The 12407-nt window shown below is 48.5% G+C and overlaps 1 pseudogene; it reads left to right on the top strand.

Annotated features, from left to right (window-relative positions):
* Positions 1-4544, top strand: part of LOC131277142 (seizure 6-like protein) — a 92843-nt pseudogene extending 88299 nt beyond the window's left edge.
* The last annotated feature ends 7863 nt before the right edge of the window (positions 4545-12407 follow it).

Raw genomic sequence — 12407 nt, 5'->3', positions numbered from 1 at the left:
TATAACCTCTGAGTGAGTGAATGAATGGAGCCTACAGAGGCTTGCCTCTGCTGATCCTGTCTGTGGCTCCACGTTGTACACTATGGAGTCCGAGTGCACCCCAAACTGCACTCCGCAGCTACGTCATACGGCATAGTGGCTAATTCGGACTCTACATGGATGCCTTAGCTAAAATGAGTCTATGTTCTTGTGAGAGACACGGATTGATGGGCATCTGAGTGGCCTCGTGAGAGCCCCCCCTTCTTTGCTTGTTCTGCGACACCAGTTCAGGGATGTGATCATCACAGTCCAAACTCACAGTCATAGAGTGTATGTTAAAAAAAAAACAACTTCAAAAAAGGCTTTTCCTGGGATTATGTCCCCCAGAACTCTCTGGATTCTGTGCAAATTCGAGTGACCTAAGTTTAGTCTTAGTTAGCCGTCAGAGAAAACCCTAGAGGCGGCGAAAGTTCATGCAGTTTGGCAGGCAGTCACTGAAGACCTGGCCACCCTGATCAGTTTCCCCACATCAATTCCTGGTCAAACATTGCCCAAACCCTGCCCCATTAGGTTCGATTCTGTGCTGAAAGGAAGGGTCAGAGCAGGGCCCTAGTAGCGCAGGTGGCCAGACCTTGAAAGCCTATTATTCCACGAGGACCTCGGGAGGAAGACAGTTCACCCTGCCTTATGTTCCAGCTGTTTCAGGCCATCTCCTGCCCTGGAGCCTCCGTAAGCAGATCTCCCGGAGGCTCCTCCACCTTCAGTCTCCCTGGGCCCGTCAGCCTCCCATGAGGGGGATCCTGACACCCCTTTGGCAAGAAAACTTCGGTTCACACAGCCTGCACTTCAGATGGCCCTCCATTAAACATGGCCCAGCCTAGATCAGTGCAGAATGGACTGTCCAACCCAGGAGGCCAATCCTGTTTCATCAGCCTTTCACAATGCAGATCTCTTAAACCTGAATCACCACACCCCTTCATATTCAGAAAAGCCCCAGGCTCTTACCAACCTCATGGAGTCCACTTTCCACACCCACCGCCCCACTTGGGAGGGTTGCGGCCAACGCCTCCTAAGCCTGGTCAATACAGAGGAGAGGCGCCGGATCCTCACGGAGGCCAGAAAGTGGTGGTGAGAACAGGCCCGCGCAGGTGTCTTGGAGCCAGAGGAAAGGGCCCGAGAGGCGGCCCCGGAAGCCCAGCCGGCCTGGGACTGTCACAGCTCAGGGGCGGCCCTTCAACAGGGTCAAGAAGCGCTCCTCAGAAGGTACTGGAAGGAGCGAGGCAGCCCACAGTCACGTCCCTGGCACGGGATACCTTTATCCATAAGCGGCAACAACGCCCGGTCAGCCGTTTAACAAGACCTAGCAAACATTAGGAATTAAGTAAAAACTCCACACAGAACATAGGCCCCAAAGCTCAGGGAAAATTAAATGCATAAATCAAACTCTTAAAACCACCCTAGCCAAGGTCTGTAAAAAAGAAAAAAAAAAACTGGCCTCCTGTGAGTAAATCTACTCCCATTAGCCCTCTTTAAATCAGACTGCACCCCAGGACCCTCAGGCATTTTACCTTTTGAAGTTCTGTTTAAATAACCACAGCGAATTATTCAAACCTTCAAGGGAATTCTTGTATCCTCTAGCAGTTAAAATATCTTAGCATAAATAAGCAAAACTGTCCTGTCTCAGGATCCCAACCCATTAGGAAACATACTTTGGGTAAAAAAACAAACTGAAAAAGAGCCCCTCTAACCTACCTGGATGAGCCCTCAAACTGCTCTCAAAGGTTCAAGTACAGGCCCTTAGATTCATCATACTAGGGTTAAAAGGATACACTCCAAGAAAAACAAAACAACAGGACAACACACCCTGTAACTGACTATCCCTTGAAAATCTGAATTACCCAGACCCACCAATTATCACTATCACCTGACTAGATGAATTTCTCTTCTCTTTGGTTCCTACTCCTCTTCGGACTGCTCAGCTGGCAGTTTGGAACGAGACTGGCAGCTACAATTCCCAGAAAGTGGAGTGTAGCTGAAAGGACACTAATCTAAATAGCATACTTGTGTCTTCTAGAATGCTTTACTTCCTTAACTTGTTTTTCCACTGAGCATGAGTAACACACAAACTATAAAAAATGTATAGGGGCATCAGAGAGAGAAAATGTTGAGAAACAAAAAGCATAACCATACAAAAGTATCTAACAAGTCACTCCTGTCCCCACTTCTGTGGATCGGCCTGTGAGGGCATGGCCTTGCAAGAGAAAATCAAGTGACCAACTCCTGCCCTGTTTCTGTAATTCAGCCTGTGAAAACATGGTCTAGTAGAAAGATATCAAACTATCAAACGAGTGGCTTTCCAATCACCTCCCCCCTTCTATAAATCATTCTGCAAACTTCCAGCTGCATTCTGCCTCTGTAACCCCCTACTGGCAAAATTTCACCTAGCAACACATTAGCCAATGAGCAAACGTTAATCTGATCACACCTGAAATTCTATATAAACCTATGAAACTGAAAAGCGGGGTTCAGAATTTGGAGATTGACTCTCCTCTGGCCCCACACATAATAAATCTGTTTGCCCACCTCTCTAGAATGCCTCTTTTGTGTCTTTCTCTGGTTCAGAATTCCTGGATTTGCCACAACAAATCAACTAACTCAGAGGTTCCTGTTTCTTGACCTGGCAAAATAAAAGGTCATTTTTACAAAAGGGATGCCAGCTTCCCTATTCTTTGTTGGGAAAGAGAAACATCTCAAGTTATACTCTTCCTTTTAATACCCTGCACAAAAGCTCACATGAAAATTCTCTCCTTTGAGTTTTCTTCTGGGTATTGATTTCTATGTTACTTGCACCACATTCAAATACTTTCTGATACAAACTCTTTGAAAAGTGTTGAGATTAATTTTATAGTGACCACCCCTCGAGTCCCTTCTCTGAGATGCACTGCCTGGGCCCCCTGGACCAGTGGCCAGCTCTGCCTGGGCCCCCCTGCCCCTCTCCATTCTGCCCTGAAAATTCCCAAGGCCCCCACCTGGGCCTGTGCACCAAGTTGTAGATCTGGAAGCACAGCCTGCGCACACCAAGCTGCCTGGTGTCCCTCTTCTGGGGCCATGTGGAAGGCCAAGCTCCCACTAGACTGCCTGTGCCCGTGGGAAGGGCATCCCTGGATGGAGTGCCAAGTGCCCTGAAACGCTGCAGTGACCAGTAGGCACAAGGGCTTCTCTGGTCATGCCACTCCTGCTGCTCACCAGGGAAGAGGCGTCCCGAGTCCCCAGGCTTGAGGAAAGGAAGGTCTGGGTCTGCTGGAGGTGCAGGTCCTCCCAGAAGGATTGCTCTGCTTCCTTCTGGGCTCCTGCCCAGGTCCCCCAGTCCATAAGCCCCCTCCTGCAGGCTCCCAGGGCAGGGCTCCCATCCTCCTCAAGTGCACTCCTAATCCCACTGGCTTCTCATCAGTTACTGGCGCGGGAAGTGGTGACTCTCCCTCCATCGGCCTCACCCATGTATGGTCACAGACAAAGTCAACTGTATCTTTAAAAACTCACCTGTCAGCTGTGGGCAGGTCAGACCAGTCTCCTGCAGAGGCCAGGATTGCTGAGCCCCTGAGCCTTCTCCCCACCACACACATGGTTCTACATGCATGTATTAGGTATCTGTATGTGCATCTTCCACGTGATACACACGCGTGCACACACACATGCTCATCAAGTGGAAAGTGTACAGAATTGGCATAGCACCCAGCTTTGCCTGCCTGTCCTGGGTGGTATTTCTTGAGTTCTGACCCTTCCGGGCCCAGGTAAACTCCCACCCACAGACATCTCCTCCCACCTCCTCTGGGTATACCTAGAAGTGTCCACAAGCTCACTAGACAGGTAATGGGGCCAAGAAGGTCTCAGTGACAGGACAGGAACCACTCCGATGGCAGCAGTGAGAGTCGGGTCAGGGGGGAGTGGAAATGAGGAATCGCAGACAGAGAGCCCTGTCAGGAGTGGGTGCACCCTGGCTGAGAAGAAGAGAAGAAAGCTCTGGAGTTGGAGGGGCTCAGGGGTGAGAGATGAGAACCATTGGGATGCGGTGGAGCTGGGCTCTCTCTGTGTGGGAAAGGGCCATTTCCCAGGATTCTGGGGAGGTCCAAGGCCATGTCCAGTCCCTCAGCACATCCTGTTGGCTCGACCTTCTGGATTTCTTCACAATCTGCTCACTTCTCCACAGCTCCACTGTCCCCACCCTGGTCCCAGCCACTGTTTCCTCTTGCGTGGATAGCTGGTCTGCCTGCGTCGACCCTGGCCGCCTCAGCCTGTTCTCAGCGGGGGAGGCAGAGGGATCCTGCAAAGCTGTGAGGCAGGTCACGTCCCCCTCTGCTCACCCCCCTGCAGGGCTTCAGTTGCTCCCAGGACTCCTTAAAGTTTGGCAGCTCCTTCCTGTCCCAGTTGCATCTCCCACCACGGGCACCTACCTGCCTACCTCTGACACCTACACCTGTAAAAGGAGGGTGAAGGTGGGGCTGGGACAGACCTGGATCGTTCTGGGTCGAGGAAATGTTACTTGGCGAGACGTGATGAAGGAGTGAGTGTGTCCAGCTGCTCTGTGCAGGAAGGCACTGCTCTAGGAGCTGGGGTACAATGAGGGGGGAGTCAAGACAGGTGGGAAGGTGGGTACCATTGTCGATTGGGTGGCCAGGAAGCCCTAGCTGAGAGGGAAGTGTCTGAGCAGGACCTGGAGGTCTGGGAGTGAGCCAGGTAGAAACCTGGGGGAAGAGAGCGCCTGACTGCAAACAGCCAGTGCAAAGGCCCTGAGGCAGGAGTGGGCCTGCTGTGCTTCAGAAAAGGACTAGAAGTCCAGTGTGGCTGGGCCCGAGGGAGAAGGGGCAGAATGGGGGGAGAGGCGACAGAGGGCCTTCTCATAGCAGGCTTCATCAACCCCTATAACCAGTCTTCTGGTGGAAGGTATATTTTCTGGACAAGAATTTTATATTGTACACCAAGAGCTCTGAAAATAAATAGAAAATTAATTTAACTCAATAATTCTACCTCTAGGAATCTAAAGTAAGTAGACATTCTTGCAAAAATATACAAGGATGGCATTTTATATTTACCTATAATAGGGAAAAATTGGAAACGATTTAACTAATTAACAAATAGATTATAAAGTATTTTTATGCATCCATTCCACTGATTTTTAGAAAGAGGAAAACTCATATATTAAGTGAAAAAATAAGGGAAAATTAATGCTAAACTTTATCAAGCATACAGTATGGTTGTTATATATTTAATATTTAAATCTGATCACTGAACTAAGGAAACATTCCAAGGTACTGACAGTGGTTGAAGCTAAATGACAGAACAGAATTGATTTTAAATGCTTTCACATTTTCTAAATTACCTTATTTTCTCTGCATTACTTGCATACCTGAATTCCAGATCGACCCCTTCGACCTGAAGACAAGGTAATACAATCTGAATGTGCAGGAAATGAAAAGAAATTCAGACAAGGAATAGCAACTCAGCTTTACTGTATGCAGTTAATAGACATTTAAGTGCCACACAAAACAAGTGTGCCCGGAGCTCACATTAGGTGAGCACAATAAAGTGTCAGGGCCTACAGGGCCCATGCCCTGGGGAAGGAGGTCTCAGATTTCTTCTCCCAGACAAGGCTTCACGGAAACAGGGGCCCAAGGCGCTGGATGTTCCACACGATCAGGGAGAGCTGGTTGAACAAGGTGTTGATGGCAATTCGGAGAATACTAAGGTCTTCGGCACTCCATCTCCTACATGTGAGGGGCGAATATCAAGTTGAAGAAGGTGAGAACGCTGCCCTAGGCCCGGGGCCCCACGCTCCCTCCAGAGACCCAACCCTGTGGTGGCTCCCCGTCTCCATGACCACCTTCCTCAGACCACCTTCCTCGGGGTGAGATGGGCCCCACACCCGCCGCCACCCTCCAAACCGGCCCCGTCCAGAACTCACACAGCCAGGACGCTGCCATTCACGATGAACTCCTTCTGAACCGCTTGCCCTTGGCGGTTGGAATTTAGCATCAGGGACCTGCAGGCCATCTCCGCCTGCAGTGCAGACCCAAAGGGCATGGTGAGGGTGCTGGGGGAGGCGCGGTTAAGGGACCATCCTCTGCTGCCTTCACCTGGGCCACCTGGTCCCTGGGACGCGACCCACTCTCCGCCCTCCTGTCAGCTCACACCAGCTCTAGCTTGCCTCCTTCCCCATTCCGACCCCCCATGCATCCCCCCTTCATCCCCCAGACCAGCACCCATCGCAGCCCCGCCACCTAGAGCCAGCCCTGGCCAGTCCCTTGGGGCCCCTGGGAAAGGATACAAGGTCAGAAATCTGCGGCTTCCTGCTCCTCCAGCCATCAGCATTGCGTCTCCTCCAGACCCCAGGGCACGTGGTGCCTGCGGGGCCCAGAGCGCACCCCGGGCGCCAGCGCCCTCTCCTCCCGCGCCGCAGGGGTCAGAGCGATTGCGAGGGCCGCTGGGGACCCCCGAGCCTTCGGAGTCAGCAGGGATGCTCTGGCAGACGGGGCGGCCGGGGCCACCCTGGCCATCAGGGCCGCTGGGGTCGCCCTGGTCGTCAGGACCCACAGGCTCCTCATGGCGGTCGGGGTCACCCATGGCACCCTGGCCTTCAGGGTAGGCCGCTTCACCCACAGCGCCTGCGCCTTCGTCCTCCGCCTGCATGGCTGCCACGCTTCAGCCTTCCCTCTCCCTCACAGCTGCGGGAACCAGGCTTCCCTCTCCACCTGCCGCCAGGGACTCAGCCTTCCTCACGGAAGCGCAGCTGCTTACCGCTTTGGGCCGCGTGGGTTCTCAGTGCGCCTGTGCAAACAAGCTCCCAGGGAGGCGGCAGGGCACGTGACCCGTTCTTGCCAACCAAGCCCTGCCCTGGCTGTGGAGGGCCACACTAGCACTCACGAAGCTCCGCCCCTTAGTGATGGACAGTACTCTCATGCACATGCGTAAACAGGCCTCTTGGTACTCTCCAGGGCAGTGATTGGTTCTCGCCAAGAGGGCTCTGCCGGAGGGCTTGGAAAGCACATCAAACTGAGCCTCACTCATGAAACTCTATTCCTCAGCACAAGACTTCGTTTAAATGCGCCTGCGCAAACAGAGCCCTGGTGAGGCCTCAGGGCACATGATCGGTTCCACCAAGCAGGCCCTGCCCATGCCCCGGAAAACAGTCAGTCTGAGCCCCCCTCAGCACGGGACTCCACCAAAGTGCGCCTGCGCAAACAGTCTTCATCTGAGGCTGCTGGCATGTGACGAGTTCCCACCTTTGCCAACAAATGTCCACTATGGGACACAGAGGCTGAAGTGCCCTCACGAGGTTGCTAAGTTTTCCAAGGGCTGGGGCTCTGCGTGGGTTTCCCAGGCCATCTGAAGGCTGTGCTGGACAGCCTTGCAGGCAGCGAGGCTGTGGGTGGTTGAGTAAAGTTCTTTCCTGACAAAGGGTTGAGTGGGATTTTTGGTTTGTGTTCAGGAAAACTTGAGAATTGAGGTTTCTGTTTGCATATATCAAAAAGAGATAAAAGTCCAAACTCTCCCTCTCCTTGTCACTGCTCTTCCTTTTCAACCCCTAACTTATTACTCTGCCCCAGCCAAGGAGTGGGAATCCCTAAATTTCATTTTCATAGGCAAGAACTTCAAGCTGTCTAGCATATGAGTTAGCACGCAAATGTGTTTGTGTGTGATTCCTGCTGCTGAGCGTGGGGTAGAAGGGAAAGTACTGGGGTGGGGTCCTCCAGGGGGTTTCTGGCCTCCCCCATGTGCCCACAAGCCTGTGGGTGAGCGGACACAGTGTTGTGCCTTGTGGGTGACACAACCTGTTTCCTGGGCTGGGATGTCATGGACACACAGTGCACCATGCAGTGAAGGGGTCCTGGGCATGGTCCAGCTCTGAGCTGAAGGCTGATGCACTTGACGTCTGAAGTTTGCTGTGTAACTTTTTTAAACCAGGTCTGCCACGTCACTTCCTGAGACAGTGGAGGCTCTCCCACATTCCACTTAAGCTGGGGTGCTGGATGAGGAGGGACCCTGTGTGGACATGATCCCTGTGCTGTAGAAGCCACTGCAAACATAGCAACCAAAACATCATTTTCCAAAGCTTGCAATAATTCTGTCTTAGGGGAAATCAAATTAGCTGTGTATTCTAATGTATTTTTTTAATTTATTTTACTTATTTCTCTCCCCTTCCACCTCCTCCACCATTGTCTGCTCTCTGTGTCCATTCGCTGTGTGTTCTTCTTTGTCCACTTGCATACTCTGGGGCACCAGGAGTCTGTGTCTCTTTTTGTTGCTTCATCTTGCTGCGTCAGCTCTCCATGTGTGGGGTGCCACTACTGCGTGCGCAGGATGGCTGAATGCGGGGTGTACTCCTTGTGCATGGGGCATGATTTAGGAGAGATGTTAATTGTTGTTAATTGTCTTAAATCCTGAATCTCTTCTGGATATTTGTTTTTTTTTAATTTTTTTATTTCCCCTTTGGCTGGGCCATTCCTTCCTGTTTCCTAGTTTGACTTGTAGTTTTTGCTCAGGTATAGACAACGGAATATGTTGGTAAATTTATTCTGCAAGCCAATTTCTTTCTCATGCCGGGTCTATTTTTTCACTGCTTTTCCTTGGTTTTAAATTCAATTTATTCTTTATTCTGAGTCTTCAAAATTGCTCAGCTTACCTCATATTTTTAAATGTAACATTAAAAAAATAAAGACAAAAACAAAACAAAACAAAAAAACTACCACCTGAAAAAAAAAAAAAACCCTGCTCAGCTTAAGTTATCAAAATCAGGCCAGAGACTCACTAACATGGTGCAGGTTTTCTCCCAGGGAGCTAAAGAGAGACCTAAAAGGAACTTTTCATCCTTGCAGTTTCCAGGAGGGCCAGCAGATGAAATTCTCTGGTCATCACTACCACAGAAGTGTTCCTTTCAGCCTCTGCTTTCCAGTGTTTCTGGTCTGGCCAGAGCCAAGATTGGAAGCAGGGTCTGCTGGCCAAATTCACTGAAGAGAAACCCTCGGACTCACCCTCCCTCCTCCCTTGTTACAGCTGACAGGGAGGAAGATGACCGTTCGCCTCTCAGCTGGCTGTAGTGAGCAAAGGATTTTAGCCAGGCTTAATGTCTTGGGGATGGGAGACCTTCTCAATTGCCATGGGGGATTGGTAACTCCCATTTGTTGTTTCAGGGGCTTCATCTCTCTGTCCCTTACCCTCCTGGAAGTTTTGCAGCAATGTATTGGGTTGCCAATCCCTAAACCGGTCCCTTGGATAGCTTTCTGCCCTTTCTCCATTGCTTTTATGACAGAGTTGAGCCCTGCCTTCCTACTTGATGCCATCTTCCTGGAACTGAATGTCTGTTCTTCATTGGAGTGTTTGGCAAATTCACATTTAATATAAGTACTGAAAGTTTGGATGATACAAGTCTAATATTCTAATATTAATTTTCTGGTTTATCATATTTGTTTTGTTTTTACTTGACTTGGGAAAATTTACATGCAAAATTGGGTATATTTTAAGTATACAATTCTATGAGGTAGGAAAATGTATATACAGCCTAAATCAGGATCATCTCCATCACTCTCAATATTTCACCTTGTGTCTTTTCATTTTCAAGACCCTCCCCAACATTCTGCCCTGGACAATCAATGTTCTGCATTTTTTCACTATGGGTTAGTGTGACCTTTTCTAGAATTTTTAATAAATGGAAGCATACTGTATGTACTCTTTTCAGTATACTTTTTAAAAATTTATGTATTTATTTTTATTTTTTATGTTAAATTAAAAAAATATGAGGTTCTGTTATGACCCCCAACCCCTCACCCCAAACCTCCCACGACTAAAACCACTTTCATCAATGTGGCACATTCATTTCATTTGGTGAATACATTTTGGAGCACTGCTTCACCACATGTATAGTGGTTTATATTGTACTTTACAGTCTCCCCCAGTTCACCCAGTGGGTCATGGCAGAACCTATAATGTCCAGCAACTGTCCCAGCAGTACCACTCAGGACAACTCTAAGTCCTAAAAATGCTCCCACATCATATCTCCTCTTCCTTCTCCCTACATTCAGCAGCTACCATGGCCACTTTCTCCACATTAATGCTACATTTTCTTCCATTACTAAACAACATAGTTCCAGAATAGAATATCAGTAAGTCCATTCTAATCCATACACTATTCCTCCACCCTGTGGATCCTGGGATGGTTAAGGCCACTCCACCTCTATATTGAGAGGGGGCTTAGATTCTACATGGATGCTGGATGCAATTCTCCTGCTTTCAGTTGTAAGAACTCTTGGCTCCCTGGTGTGGTGGTTGACCTTCTTCACCTCCCTGTTACATGGCTGGAGTAAGTTCATTACACCAGAGGGTGGGAGTTGCAGGTCTGTTGAGGCTCAGGGCCTGGTTATCACATGGACAGTCCACAGATTCAGGCCCCCTGAGAATACACCAAACCCCATCACCAACCACAGGTCCAGTAAAAGTAAGAGGATAGGCTTGTGAACAATGATCACATCTGAGTTCAACTCCTTTACACTCAGGAACACAAACTCCAAGTTAGGACCAACTGACATGGCACTGAACTCCGTCTGTCATGACCATTGAACCTGTGGGTCTCTGTAGCCCTCAGAAGAACCAGTACCTAGGGTTGTATCTACTTTGGTTGTCTGTGGGACCCTGCTGAGGCATGTGTAAGAGTGACCCCTCTCATGACCTCCCAACTCTTTTCTGGAGACTCATAGCCATATAAACTCATTTATCTTTTCTATATCCCCCTTTTATTCAAGGTCAAAAATCATGTTTGACACCTGGTATTACATGTAGACTGAGATATTCTGCTGGTCTGAGTTGACCCTTTTATTCAAGGTCATTTTCTAGTTATATCATTAGCTGATACTTGGCAGTATACATTTTTCATATAGCATAATGATTATGAGATTCATCCATATTGTTGTTTGTATCAGTAAGTCATTCCTTTTTATTGCTGTCTGGTATTACATTGTATGGGTGAACCACAACGTGTTTAAACATTCACCTGTTGGCAGCAGAATTGCCCAGTGGTTAGGGCGTCCATCTACCACATGGGAGGCCCAAAGTTCAAACTCCGGGCCTCCTTGACCCGTGTGGAGCTGGCCCATGCACAGTGCTGATGTGTACAAGGAGTGCCATGCCACGCAGGGGTGTCCCCCACGTAGGGGAGCCCCACACGCAAGGAGTGTGCCCCGTAAGGAGAGCCGCCCAGCGCAAAAGAAAGTGCAGCCTGCCCAGGAATGGCACCGCCCACACAGAGAGTTGACACAATATGATGACGCAACAAAAAGAAACAGATTCCCGTGCCGCTGACAACAACAGACGCGGACAAAGAAGATGCAGCAAATAGACAAAGAGAACAGACAACTGGGGTGGGGGGGAGGGGAGAGTAAAATAAATAAATCTTAAAAAAAAAATTCACCTGTTGATGGACCTTTGAGTTACTTCCAGATTGGGGTTATAATTAATAAAGCTGATATTAAAATTCACATAACATCTTTGTGTAGACATATATTTTCAGTTCTCTTGGGTAAATACCCAGAAATGTTTGCTGGGTCATAATGGTAAGTGCAAGCTTTGCTTTATAAGAAAATTCCAAATCCATTTCCAATACATTTATACCAATTGACATTTCCACCAGCAAATGTGCAGTTTCCAGTTTTGGATTTGATATGGTCATATACACAGAAACTTGGAGCAACAGGATTATTTTAACATTTCTATAAAGTTCATCAGTTTTTGAAATGAATAAAATCAGTCATAAAGTGAGCAAGCATGATTTTATGCATAAAAGTTTCTGAGAAGTAAATTGGTCTTCCTGCCACTATTAGTATCCTCTTGAAGAAAGTGAGTTATTTCAGTAATTAATGATGTACACGTTAAGATAGATAGTTTATGATTCAGATGATTTTGTCAGGTCATATTGAATTTTTCATGTGATTTTTAGTTCAAAACCAAGTGGAGTATGTGTGAAAAAATACTCACTTCATGGAGAGGATATATAAAGGAATAATAACCCACACCATAGTCTTAAAATAGTGAAATAAGTAATAATGTTAACATATTCTACCAAACTACTTTTTATTAGCCTCCAGTCAGAGAAACAGACTCCATGTTATGAATTTCATCCATGGGAGTTTAACAAGGGAAGTAGTCACAGAGGAGTAAAGAGAACATGAGGTAACTAAGAGTTAATACCTGCAGCCCTTATCAAATCCAGAGCTGGGAGGAGAAGGAAAGGAGGTGGTAATGCCAGAGTACAGGAGCCAGGGCTACCCAGAGGGAGCCAAAGCCTTGGAGGAAGAGACAGCTGAGGACTTAGGAGGCTCGACCCACCATTCGGCAGCTTGAACCATGGAGGAGAGGACCCCTGGCGGGGTCTGCATCCCAGAGGA

Source organism: Dasypus novemcinctus, chromosome X (assembly GCF_030445035.2).
Source record: "Dasypus novemcinctus isolate mDasNov1 chromosome X, mDasNov1.1.hap2, whole genome shotgun sequence".
Lineage (NCBI taxonomy): Eukaryota > Metazoa > Chordata > Mammalia > Cingulata > Dasypodidae > Dasypus > Dasypus novemcinctus.
Note: the sequence above shows the minus strand (reverse complement) of the source record. Positions and strands in the feature narration are given on the sequence as shown.